The 14,126-nt window shown below is 46.7% G+C and overlaps 1 pseudogene; it reads right to left on the reverse strand.

Moving 5' to 3' along the window:
- LOC118475573 (putative SWI/SNF-related matrix-associated actin-dependent regulator of chromatin subfamily A member 3-like 1) overlaps positions 1-14,126 on the reverse strand; it is a 24,750-nt pseudogene continuing 10,624 nt past the window's right edge.

The following is a 14,126-nucleotide window of genomic DNA, read 5'->3' on the forward strand; positions in this document are numbered from 1 at the left end:
CTTTGATAGAGTTTGCAGGAAACAATGCTTTCATGTCTAAAGGACACAATGCAACATCATCACTGAGCTGGCGGAGCCTCAGAATGAAATAAAGCACAGTTGAGTAATTACCCAAAATCGAATCTCTGTCACCGAATTCCTGCATTTTGTTCCTCCCTTCCTGTTCCATCTAATCATAGTATTCACGCTCCTCTGCAGAAAGATCAATATAACAAGCCAAAACAGTTTTGGAGGGAAGTTCAACCATGCTCTTGTTTCCATCGTCCATCTCTTTGATTCTCCGCAATGAAATAGCACCTAAGAGGTTCTGGAATAAGCACACAAAAGAAACTCGAAATTTGTGAGTGAAAGATAAGTATTTTTAGATCACTTTGAGCATGCACTGTTTAAAACACCAAATTAATCGATGTCCTATATGGTGAAAATTAAGAAGACAGGAAAATTCAGGTCAACTTACTTGCAACCGTGACAATCCAGTCTTACTTCCTTTCTCTAAGGGGTGCTGGATCAAGCTCTGCCAGCAGCTCTTTATTGAGAAAGGCTAGAATCTCAAAAATGCCATGAGGGTGTATAAATCAAATGAGTTGTTCTGAATGGGTTGTCCCAGTGACCACCCACCGCCTCTCTGCATTCAGAGCGATAACCGCCTTCGTCTGTCGTGCTGCAGAGTTCTTGATCACATGGGCTTCATCCAGGATCACACGAAACCACTCGATATCCTTCACCGGTGAGTCCTCCTGCTCAAATTCTGTCCCCCAGATGCTGTAGGTGGTAAGAACGAGGTCGTACTTCAACAGCTCCTTCTTATCTCTCGTCCGCTCGCCATGGTACATGTAGACTTTCAGGCTGCCTGCTTTCAAGTACTCCTCCAGTTGTGTCACCCAAGATGAGAACACCGAGGGTGGCAGACCACAAGTGTGGTCCGCGACCCCTCCCTCCGTCCTCAACCTTCCTCCTCTTGCTCCCTCTAGCCTTCTTCGCACCCACATTGCGAGCTTTAGTCCTTCCAATCAATGACAAGAGTGTAAGTGTCTTCCCTAGCCCCATATCATCAGCGAAGATCCCGCCCTTTAACAGCGACGGTCATTTCTCCGTCTTTTGATTGGTAAGCACGTTCTCGAATCCCCCATCTTCACCTTCTTGCCAGAAGGGGCGGCAGGTCGGCGGACTCCTCCCGGTGCACCATCCACCCCAGCGCCTCCTTCTGGTGTCCGAAGAGCTCGGATAGCACGACATCCCGGGCGGGGTCCATGGGCTGAGTCTGATTCTTCCTTTCTTTCCCCCACAAGCGAGAAGAGCTTATCGACGTCGTGGTCGCGGTCCGGCTTCTTGAACTGCTCCATGACCGCGGCCGCCTGGGAGAGGGCGAACTCGAGGTGGTCGACATGGATGAGGTCGATGTCGGCCTCGTGGAGGGCGACCTCGACGATGGACGGCAGCGGCGGGGCGCGCGAATAGGTGGACCTGGCAGGGGAGGCTGTAGGCGTTGGGGTTGATCTTCGAGCCCGACCAGGGCATGATGCCCTGCGCCGCGACGAGGTGGAAGTCGAGGAGCGGGGCGAGCACCGCTGCGAGGGCGCCTAGGAGGTGGTCGACCTGGTCGTTGCGGGCGTTAAAGATGGCGATGGCGTTGTTGTCGTACCGGTTGAGCGGCTGGTGGACCAGGCCGACGGTTTCGCGGCGAGGGATTCGCGGCGGCGGGATCGCAGGCGCGGGTGGGATCGCAGGCGAGGGCAGTCTACACTGCCCCCTTAATAGTTAGTAGAGATATGTTGAGAAAGAACAGGGCATATGCCCATTAACGTTTTACACCAGGAGCAATACCATAGGTGCAAGATCAGAGATAAGACACGGTCTTGATCATCTAAGTGGCCAAGAGCCAAGTGCAACAAATCAATATACTATTAAGGCCTTAACATAACAATGACTTTAAAACAACATTAGAGATCCATAATGTGCGTCCTACAAGCTAAAGCTCAAGCAAACCTATGAACAGGTTGTAGAAAACAAGATAGTATTGTTTCCATAAGTTGCGAAGCAACAAGGGTATGGTGAAACACAGGGCAGGGCCTGTTAGTACCAAACAACTTTCTCCTAGGCGTAATCACAATCAAATACAACCTAGTTATGACAATGAAGAAGACATTGACTTATACTAACTTGCATCATATAAATTTTCCTCAACAGAATTAATTTTAAGACTGAAATGGTTGACCATGCTTCAGCGAAGTTGCTTACATGTGTATAATGGAGTACGTAACAATTAACAACTATTCTGATAATGTAAATTCATTATACACATGCAATACAGTGTATGAACAACCAGCCTATAAATGTCAATGAGGTAGAAAATTACTTCGCAAGGTGTTGCACTTGCTGTACTATAATGCCAAAGAGCAATCAACTTTATCTGTTCCTATATAAACTATCAGATTGCATTCTGCAATATAGAAGTGTTGATATTCTAGAAAATACATGCACTGAAGACTACAACACTGCATATCTAAAGCTTGCAACAGCAATACTCATGCACAGCTAAGCATATCAGCATTCCTTCCCAGCACGCATGTTCACTCAAAGCTTATGACTATAAGCACTGATGCCAACTACAGATAGTCAAACAGATATTAAGTGTACAATGACAAGCAGGAGTGTCAGCATGACTGGCATACTTGTAAAGTCAAGATCTCCCATAGCATACATGAAAGGAATGGAGGCAAATGTGCCCAGAGTTTGACAGGAATCAACCAAACATGGTGAGAGCACCTAGAGGGGGGGGGTGAATAGGTGATCCTGTAAAACTTAAGCTTATAGCCACAAAAACTTGTTAATTGTTAGCACAATAAATGCCAAGTGACTAGAAAGGAGTCTCAACAAAACACAATACCACAAGAGATCAATCACAGAGATGACACAGTGGTTTATCCCGTGGTTCGGCCAAGAACAACGCTTGCCTACTCCATGTTGTGGCGTCCCAACAGACGAGGGTTGCAATCAACCCCTCTCAAGCGGTCCAAAGACCCACTTGAATACCACGGTGTTTTGCTTGCTTTTTCTCAATCCCGTTTGCGAGGAATCTCCACAACTTGGAGTCTCTCGCCCTTACAATTGAAGTTCACAAAGAACACAGAGCAAAGGGGGAAAGAGCAACGCACACAAGACTTCAAAGATCAGAGCAACAACACGCACACAAGTCGCAACAAGAGCTCGCAACACAACTCAAAGAGTTCGCAACTCAACAAGAGCTCTAGATGCTATCACAATGAAACGAATGCGTGAGATCGATGTCTTGGTGCTTAGGAATGTTGTAGGAATGCTTGGTGTACTCCTCCATGCGCCTAGGGGTCCCTTTTATAGCCCCAAGGCAGCTAGGAGCCGTTGAGAACAAATCTGGAAGGTCATCCTTGCCTTCTGTCGAGTGGCGCACCGGACAGTCCGGTGCACACCGGACAGTGTCCGGTGCACACCGGACAGTGTCCGGTGCCCGATTCCTTTCCTTAAATAGCGAAGCCGACCGTTGGCAGACTTGGAGCCGTTGGCGCACCGGACATGTCCGGTGCACACCGGACAGTCCGGTGCCCCCTTCTAGCCGTTGGCTCGGCCACGTGTCCCGCGCAGATCGCGTGGCCGACCGTTGGCCCGGCCGACCGTTGGCTCACCGGACAGTCCGGTGCACACCGGACAGTCCGGTGAATTATAGCCGTACGCCGTCGGTGAATTCCCGAGAGCAGCCACTTCGCTCGAGGCAGCCTGGCGCATCGGACACTGTCCGGTGCACCACCGGACAGTCTGGTGCCCCAGACCGAAACAGCCATTTGGCTGTACACAGCCAACTCTTCTCTTTTCTTCTTCTTTCTGTTTCTAATACTTAGACAAGTATATTAGTACACAAAACCAATGTACTAAGACTTAGAAACATACCTTTGCTCTTGTTTTGCACTTTGTCCATCCATAAGCATGAATTCACATTTAAGCACTTGCGTTGGCACTCAATCACCAAAATACTTAGAAATGGCCCAACGGCACATTTCCCTTTCAATCTCCCCCTTTTTGGTGATTTATGCCAACCAACATAAAGCAACTAGAACAAGTGCAATATCACTTCAAATAAACTCAAATTTATTTTGATTCACTTTTGGCATATATGGATCATCCTTTGCCACCACTTGGTTTGTTTTTGCAAATCAAACTGAAATCTCTATCTCTAAGTCAAACACACATGTTGAAGCATAAAGAGAGTCTTTCCAAAAGAGATTGATCAAAGATTTCAAAAACTCCCCCTTTTTTTCATAATTAACACTTCTCCCCACAACAAGCCAAACTTTTGACAAGAGAGACAACAAAAGAGTTTTGACAAACCAAAAGCTCTATTCTACTTTTTTTTTAAAAAAAATCTCTCAAGTGGTAGCTGATCCATTTATCGCTTTGGCCTTGATTTTCTCCCCCTTTGGCATCAAGCACCAAAACGGGATCAATCGTGGCCCTTTGAACCCCATTGCCTCACCAAAATCTTCAATAAGAATACAAAGGCAATGAGAGAGCATGAGATGAACTTGGAATAAGTTACCCTCTCATCGGAGTGCAGTGGAAGTCTTTCATGGTCCAAGTCCACATTTTCCCTTTTAATTCTCCTTTGAGGCTAAAACCAGCAAACTCAAGCGTACGGTTAGTCTCAAAGGGTCAAGTTGTAACACATCTCCCCCTAAAACTGTGCATCACTTTGCAACGGACTTGTGAGGTCCAGGGAGTGTTTGTACAGCTTGAGCACCACAATAAGCAACAAAATGCATAATGTACATGATCAAAGGCATAAACACATGTATGCTACAATTCAATCCAAGTTCCGCGAATCTAGGACATTTAGCCCACTACGCAGCCTGCAAAAGGTCTTCTCATCTAGAGGCTTGGTAAAGATATCGGCTAGCTGGTTCTCGGTGCTAACATGAAACACTTCGATATCTCCCTTTTGCTGGTGGTCTCTCAAAAAGTGATGCCGGATGTCTATGTGCTTTGTGCGGCTGTGTTCAACAGGATTTTCCGCCATGCGGATAGCACTCTCATTATCACATAGGAGTGGGACTTTTGCTCAGATTGTAGCCAAAGTCCCGGAGGGTTTGCCTCATCCAAAGTAGTTGCGCGCAACACTGTCCTGCGGCAACATACTCGGCCTCAGCGGTGGATAGGGCAACAGAGGTTTGTTTCTTAGAGTTCCACGACACCAGGGACCTTCCTAAGAATTGGCACATCCCTGATGTACTCTTCCTATCGACCTTACATCCAGCATAGTCGAAATCTGAGTATCCAACCAAGTCAAAGGTAGACCCTTTTGGATACCAGAGCCCGAAGCAAGGCGTAGCAACTAAATATCTTAGAATTCGCTTCACCGCCACTAAGTGACACTCCTTAGGATCGGATTGAAATCTAGCACACATGCATACGCTAAGCATAATATCCGGTCTACTAGCACATAAATAAAGTAAAGACCCTATCATTGACCGGTATGCTTTTTGATCAACGGACTTACCTCCTTTGTTGAGGTCGGTGTGTCCGTCGGTTCCCATCGGCGTCTTTGCGGGCTTGGCGTCCTTCATCCCAAACCGCTTTAGCAGATCTTGCGTGTACTTCGTTTGGGAGATGAAGGTGCCGTCCTTGAGTTGCTTCACTTGGAACCCAAGGAAGTAGTTCAACTTGCCCATCATCGACATTTCGAATTTCTGCGTCATCACCCTGCTAAACTCTTCACAAGACTTTTGGTTAGTAGAACCAAATATTATGTCATCGACATAAATTTGGCACACAAACAAATCACCATCACATGTCTTAGTAAAGAGAGTTGGATCAGCTTTCCCAACCTTGAAAGCATTAACAATTAGAAAGTCTCTAAAGCATTCATACCATGCTCTTGGGGCTTGCTTAAGTCCATAGAGCGCCTTAGAGAGCTTACACACGTGGTCGGGGTACCGTTCATCCTCGAAGCCAGGGGGTTGCTCCACGTACACCTCCTCCTTGATCGGCCCGTTGAGGAAAGCGCTCTTCACATCCATTTGGAACAACCTGAAAGAATGGTGAGCGGCATATGCTAGCAAGATGCGAATAGACTCTAGCCTAGCCACAGGAGCAAATGTCTCCTCAAAGTCCAAACCTGCGACTTGGGCATAACCTTTTGCCACAAGTCGAGCCTTGTTCCTCGTCACCACCCCGTGCTCGTCCTGTTTGTTGCGGAACACCCACTTGGTTCCCACAACATTTTGCTTGGGACGAGGCACCAGTGTCCAAACTTCATTGCGCTTGAAGTTGTTGAGCTCCTCCTGCATGGCCAACACCCAGTCCGGATCTAGCAAGGCCTCCTCTACCCTGAAAGGCTCAATAGAAGAGACAAAGGAGTAATGCTCACAAAAATTAACTAATCTAGATCGAGTAGTTACTCCCTTACTAATGTCACCCAAAATTTGGTCGACAGGATGATCCCTTTGAATCACCGCTCGGACTTGGGTTGGAGGTGCCGGTTGCGCTTCTTCCTCCATCACTTGATCATCTTGTGCTCCCCCTTGATCACACGTCTCCTTTTGATGAACCTGTTCATCGTCTCGGGTTGGGGGATGCACCATAGTTGAGGAAGAAGGTTGATCTTGCTCCAATTGTTCCTGTGGTCGCACATCACCAATCGCCATGGTGCGCATAGCGGCCGTTGGAACGTCTTCTTCATCTACATCATCAAGATCAACAACTTGCTCTCTTGGAGAGCCATTAGTCTCATCAAATACAACGTCGCTAGAGACTTCAACAAAACCCGATGATTTGTTGAAGACTCTATACGCCTTTGTATTTGAGTCATAACCTAACAAAAACCCTTCTACTGCTTTGGGAGCAAATTTAGAATTTCTACCCTTCTTCACTAGAATGTAGCACTTGCTCCCAAATACACGAAAGTACGATACATTGGGTTTGTTACCGGTTAGAAGCTCATATGACGTCTTCTTGAGGAGGCGGTGAAGGTAGACCCTTTTGATGGCGTGGCAAGCCGTGTTCACGGCTTCCGACCAAAAACGCTCGGGGGTCTTGAATTCTCCAAGCATAGTCCTCGCCATGTCTATTAGCGTCCTGTTCTTCCTCTCTACCACACCATTTTGTTGTGGTGTATAGGGAGCGGAGAACTCGTGCTTGATCCCTTCCTCCTCAAGGAACTCCTCCACTTGAAGGTTCTTGAACTCGGACCCGTTGTCGCTCCTTATCTTCTTCACCTTGAGCTCAAACTCATTTTGAGCTCTCCTGAGGAAGCGCTTGAGGGTCCCTTGGGTTTCAGACTTATCCTGCAAAAAGAACACCCAAGTGAAGCGGGAAAAGTCATCAACAATAACTAGACCATACTTACTTCCTCCTATGCTCAGATAAGCGACGGGTCCGAAGAGGTCCATGTGTAGCAGCTCCAGGGGTCTTGATGTGGTCATCACATTCTTGCTGTGATGTGCTCCTCCCACTTGTTTACCTGCTTGACAAGCTGCACAAGGTCTATCTTTTTCGAATTGTACGTTAGTCAAACCTATCACGTGTTCTCCCTTTAGAAGCTTGTGAAGGTTCTTCATCCCCACATGTGCTAAGCGGCGATGCCACAGCCAGCCCATGCTAGTCTTAGCTATTAAGCATGCATCTAGAACGGCCTCCTCTTTTGCAAAATCAACTAAATAGAGTTTGTCGTCTAATACACCCTTAAAAGGTAGTGAACCATCACTTCTTCTAAAGACAGACACATCTATATTTGTAAATAGACAGTTATATCCCATGTTGCATAATTGACTAACAGATAGCAAATTATATCCCAAGGACTCAACTAAAAACACATTAGAAATTGAGTGCTCGTTTGAGATTGCAATTTTACCTAATCCTTTTACCTTGCCTTGATTCCCATCACCGAATATAATTGAATCTTGGAATCCTTATTCTTGACGTAGGAGGTGAACATCTTCTTCTCCCCCGTCATATGGTTTGTGCATCCGCTATCAATAATCCAGCTTGAACCCCCGGATGCATAAACCTGCAAGGCAAATTTAGGCTTGGGACTTAGGTACCCAACTCTTGTTGGGTCCTACAAGGTTAGTGCAAATATCCTTAGGGACCCAAATGCAAGTTTTGTCTCCTTTGCATTTAGCCCCTAACTTCCTAGCAACAATCTTCCTATCCTTTCTACAAATAGCAAAGGAAGCATTTAGGGCATGATAAATTGTAGAAGGTCCATGAACTTTCCTATGGGCATTAACAACATTTCTCCTAGGCATATTGTGAACAACATTTCTTCTACCAACCTTTCTATCATGCACAACATGAGAATTAGAAGCAGTCATAGCATAAGAATCATAAGCATGTGAATCAAAAGCATCATAACTTCTAAAAGCATTTCTAGAATTTTTTCTATCATGATACAAAAAGGCATGGTTCTTTTTAGCACTAGTAGCCATAGGGGCCTTCCCTTTCTCCTTAGCGGGAATGGGAGCCTTATGGCTTGTTAAGTCCTTGGCTTCCCTCTTGAAGCCAAGTCCATCCTTAATTGAGGGGTGTCTACCGATCGTGTAGGCATCCCTTGCAAATTTTAGTTTATCAAATTCATTCTTGCTAGTCTTAAGTTGGGCATTAAGACTAGCCAGTTCCTCAGTTAGTTTGGAAATTGAAACTAAATGATCACTACAGGCATTAACATCGAAATCTTTACACCTAGTGCAAATCTCAACATGTTCTACACAAGATGTTGATTTACTAGATTTTTCTAGTTTAACATTTAAATCATCATTTATGCTCTTTAAACTAGCAATTGAATCATGACATGTAGACAACTCACAAGAAAGCATTTCATTTCTCTTAATTTCTAATGCAAGTGATTTTTGTGCTTCTACAAATTTGTCATGTTCTTCATACAACAAATCCTCTTGCTTTTCTAAAAGCACATTCTTATCATTCAAGGCATCAATCAATTCATTAATTTTGTCTATCTTAGATCTATCTAAACCCTTGAATAAGCATGAATAGTCTATGTCATCATCATCACTAGACTCATTATCACTAGAAGAAGCATAAGTGGAGTCTCGAGTACTCACCTTCTTCTCCCTTGCCATAAGGCATGTGTGACGCTCGTTGGGGAAGAGAGATGACTTGTTGAAGGCGGTGGCGGCGAGTCCTTCATTGTCGGAGTCGGAGGAGCAATCCGAATCCCACTCCTTTCCGATATGTGCCTCGCCCTTGGCCTTCTTGTAATTCTTCTTTTCCCTCTTGTTCCCCTGTTCCTGGTCACTATCGTTATCGGGACAGTTAGCGATAAAATGACCAATCTTACCGCACTTGAAGCATGAGCGCTTCCCCTTTGTCCTGGTCTTGCTTGGCTGCCCCTTGTGACCTTTTAGCACCGTCTTAAAGCGTTTGATGATGAGAGCCATCTCTTCATCATTAAGTCCGGCCGCCTCAATTTGTGCCACCTTGCTAGGTAGCGCCTCCTTGCTTCTTGTTGCTTTGAGAGCAAGAGGTTGCGGCTCGTTGATCGGTCCATTCAAGGCGTCGTCCACGTACCTTGCTTCCTTAATCATCATTCGCCCGCTGACGAATTTTCCGAGTACTTCCTCGGGCGTCATCTTCGTGTACCTGGGATTCTCACGAATATTGTTCACGAGATGAGGATCAAGAACGGTAAATGACCTTAGCATTAGGCGGACGACGTCGTGATCCGTCCATCGCGTGCTTCCGTAGCTCCTTATTTTGTTGATAAGGATCTTGAGCCGGTTGTATGTTTGTGTCGGCTCCTCGCCCCTTATCATCGCGAATCGTCTGAGCTCGCCCTCCACCAACTCCATCTTGGTGAGTAAGGTGACATCATTCCCCTCATGCGAGATCTTGAGGGTGTCCCAAATCTGCTTGGCATTGTCCAAGCCGCTCACCTTGTGATACTCGTCCCTGCACAAAGAGGCTAGCAACACAGTAGTAGCTTGTGCATTTTTATGGATCTGTTCATTAATAAACGAAGGACTATCCGAGCTATCAAATTTCATTCCACTTTCCACAATCTCCCAAATGCTTGGATGGAGAGAAAATAGGTGTGTACGCATTTTGTGACTCCAAAATCCGTAGTCCTCTCTATCAAAGTGAGGAGGCTTGCCAAGTGGAATGGGGAGCAAATGAGCATTTGAGCTATGCGGAATGCGCGAATAATCAAAAGAAAAGTTTGAGTTAACCGTCTTTTGTTTGTCGTAGTCGTCGTCCTTGTGGGAAGAAGTAGACTCGTCGCTGTCGTAGTAGACGATCTCCTTGATACGTCTTGTCTTCTTTTTCTTCCCATCTTTACGTCTGTGGCCCGAGCCAGAGTCGTTGGATTTGTCATCTTTTGGCTCGTTGACGAAAGACTCCTTTTCCTTGTCGTTGATCACGATTCCCTTCCCCTTAGGATCCATCTCTTCGGGCGGTTAGTCCCCTTTTTGAAGAGAACGGCTCTGATACCAATTGAGAGCACCTAGAGGGGGGGTGAATAGGTGATCCTGTAAAACTTAAGCTTATAGCCACAAAAACTTGTTAATTGTTAGCACAATAAATGCCAAGTGACTAGAAAGGAGTCTCAACAAAACACAATACCACAAGAGATCAATCACAGAGATGACACAGTGGTTTATCCCGTGGTTCGGCCAAGACCAACGCTTGCCTACTCCACGTTGTGGCGTCCCAACGGACGAGGGTTGCAATCAACCCCTCTCAAGCGGTCCAAAGACCCACTTGAATACCATAGTGTTTTGCTTGCTTTTTCTCAATCCCGTTTGCGAGGAATCTCCACAACTTGGAGTCTCTCGCCCTTACAATTGAAGTTCACAAAGAACACAGAGCAAAGGGGGAAAGAGCAACGCACACAAGACTTCAAAAGATCAGAGCAACAACACGCACACAAGTCGCAACAAGAGCTCGCAACACAACTCAAAGAGTTCGCAACTCAACAAGAGCTCTAGATGCTATCACAATGAAACGAATGCGTGAGATCGATGTCTTGGTGCTTAGGAATGTTGTAGGAATGCTTGGTGTACTCCTCCATGCGCCTAGGGGTCCCTTTTATAGCCCCAAGGCAGCTAGGAGCCGTTGAGAACAAATCTGGAAGGCCATCCTTGCCTTCTGTCGAGTGGCGCACCGGACAGTCCGGTGCACACCGGACAGTGTCCGGTGCCCGATTCCTTTCCTTAAATAGCGAAGCCGACCGTTGGCAGACTTGGAGCCGTTGGCGCACCGGACATGTCCGGTGCACACCGGACAGTCCGGTGCCCCCTTCTAGCCGTTGGCTCGGCCACGTGTCCCGCACAGATCGCGCGGCCGACCGTTGGCCCGGCCGACCGTTGGCTCACCGGACAGTCCGGTGCACACCGGACAGTCCGGTGAATTATAGCCGTACGCCGTCGGCGAATTCCTGAGAGCAGCCACTTCGCTCGAGGCAGCCTGGCGCACCGGACACTGTCCGGTGCCCCAGACCGAAACAGCCATTTGGTTGTACACAGCCAACTCTTCTCTTTTCTTCTTCTTTCTGTTTCTAATACTTAGACAAGTATATTAGTACACAAAACCAATGTACTAAGACTTAGAAACATACCTTTGCTCTTGTTTTGCACTTTGTCCATCCATAAGCATGAATTCACATTTAAGCACTTGCGTTGGCACTCAATCACCAAAATACTTAGAAATGGCCCAAGGGCACATTTCCCTTTCACATGGTCCCCTAGGTATTTCACAGAATAGAACATGTTCCTTGCACCCAAAAATATATGGAATTTTGAGATAAATGAAGGAATTCAGAAAGCAGAGGCACCCAGTATTTCTAGCAGTGCCTACAACAGAGCATGGTCTAGCTACTTATTGTCCTTTACTGGTGGCACTACACAGAAGGAACCACAAAACAGTTCTCTTGAAGGTCACACTTCCTAGTAAGGAACCCTTGCTCCGTAGGTGATCAGACAGTCCATAAACATCTTTGATGAAACCAGCAACATGATATTATAGATCCTACCCCAACATAAGATGCCATGACACAAAACACACGAACAAAAGGAGAGATGCCACACTACAGCAGACAGAAGCACATGGCAGATGAACCCAAGAAAGATGAACCACATCACCAGAGAAGAACAATACTAAAGGCTCGTTGTAGCACAGGCAGCCAAGCACACAAAAGGCACAAAAGGCAAAAGCATATTGAAGAAAGTTTTGACTAAACTCACCTTGAGAAATTGAAGGCCGATCAGCAAAAGCGCGGGGAGGGGGGAAGAGGCGGTCTTGTCCCTATCGTACACCGTGGAGGAGCAGCCCAGCACCATCTCCTGAACCTTGAACACGATCTGCTGGTCCGAGATGTTGGTGTGGTCCTCGGTGACGGCGAAGTCCCACATCATGGTGGGCGCGTCGACAGGGATCTCGACGTCAGGAGACTTGCGGCCATCGGCGGTGAAGTCATCCAACTTGGGGTGCATGACGGTCTCGAGGTCGCCGTTGGCGGTGACGCGCACTTGGTGAGAGCACCTAGAGGGGGGGTGAATAGGTGATCCTGTGAAACTTAAACTTATAGCCACAAAAACTTGTTAAGTGTTAGCTCAATAATCGCCAAGTGGCTAGAGAGGAGTCTTAACAAAACACAATACCACAAGAGATCAAACACAGAGATGACACAGTGGTTTATCCCGTGGTTCGGCCAAGACCAACGCTTGCCTACTCCACGTTGTGGCGTCCCAACGGACGAGGGTTGCAATCAACCCCTCTCAAGCAGTCCAAAGACCAACTTGAATACCACAGTGTTTTGCTTTTCCTTTCAATATCCCGTTTGCGAGGAATCTCCACAACTTGGAGTCTCTCGCCCTTACACTTGAGATTCACAAAGAAATGCGGAGTAAGGGAGGGAAGCAACACACACAAATCCACAGCAAATATGCGCACACACACGGCCAAGAATCGAGCTCAAAAGACTATCTCAAAGTTCTCACTAGAACGGAGCTCGAATCACTGAGAATGACAAACAAATGTGCAAAGACTGAGTGTGGATGATCAAGAATGCTCTAAGGTTGCTTCGTATTGTCCTCCATGCGCCTAGGGGTCCCTTTTATAGCCCCAAGGCAGCTAGGAGCCGTTGAGAGCAAATCTGGAAGGCTAACCTTGCCTTCTGTCGTCGGGTGCACCGGACAGTCCGATGCACATCGGACACTGTCCGGTGCCCGATTTCCTTCCTTAAATAGCGAAGCCGACCGTTGGCAGACTTGGAGCCGTTGGCGCACCGGACATGTCCGGTGCACACCGGACAGTCCGGTGCCCCCTTCTAGCCGTTGGCTCGGCCACGTGTCCCACGCAGATCGCGCGGCCGACCGTTGGCCCGGCCGACCGTTGGCTCACCGGACAGTCCGGTGCACACCGGACAGTCCGGTGAATTATAGCTGTACGCCGTCGGCGAATTCCCGAGAGCGGCCACTTCGCTCGAGGCAGCCTGGCGCACCGGACACTGTCCGGTGCCCCAGACCGAAACAGCCTTTTGGCTGTACACAGCCAACTCTTCTCTTTTCTTCTTCTTTCTGTTTCTAATACTTAGACAAGTATATTAGTACACAAAACCAATGTACTAAGACTTAGAAACATACCTTTGCTCTTGTTTTGCACTTTGTCCATCCATAAGCATGAATTCACATTTAAGCACTTGTGTTGGCACTCAATCACCAAAATACTTAGAAATGGCCCAAGGGCACATTTCCCTTTCAATCTCCCCCTTTTTGGTGATTTATGCCAACACAACATAAAGCAACTAGAATAAGTGCAAAATCACTTCGAATAAAACTCAAATTTATTTTGATTCATTTTTGGCATATATGGATCATCCTTTGCCACCACTTGGTTTGTTTTTGCAAATCAAACTCAAATCTCTATCTCTAAGTCAAACACACATGTTGAAGCATAAAGAGAGTCATTTCAAAAGAGACTGATCAAAGATTTCAAAAACTCCCCCTATTTCCCATAATCAACACTTCTCCCCACAAGAGGCCAACTTTTGACAAAAGAGACAATGCAAAAGCTCTATTCTGACAAAAGAGACAATGCAAGAGTTTTGACAAACCAAAAGCTCTATTCTACTATTTTCAAAATTT

The sequence above is a fragment of the Zea mays genome, unplaced genomic scaffold (genome assembly GCF_902167145.1).
Source record: "Zea mays cultivar B73 unplaced genomic scaffold, Zm-B73-REFERENCE-NAM-5.0 scaffold_487, whole genome shotgun sequence".
Classification (NCBI taxonomy): domain Eukaryota; kingdom Viridiplantae; phylum Streptophyta; class Magnoliopsida; order Poales; family Poaceae; genus Zea; species Zea mays.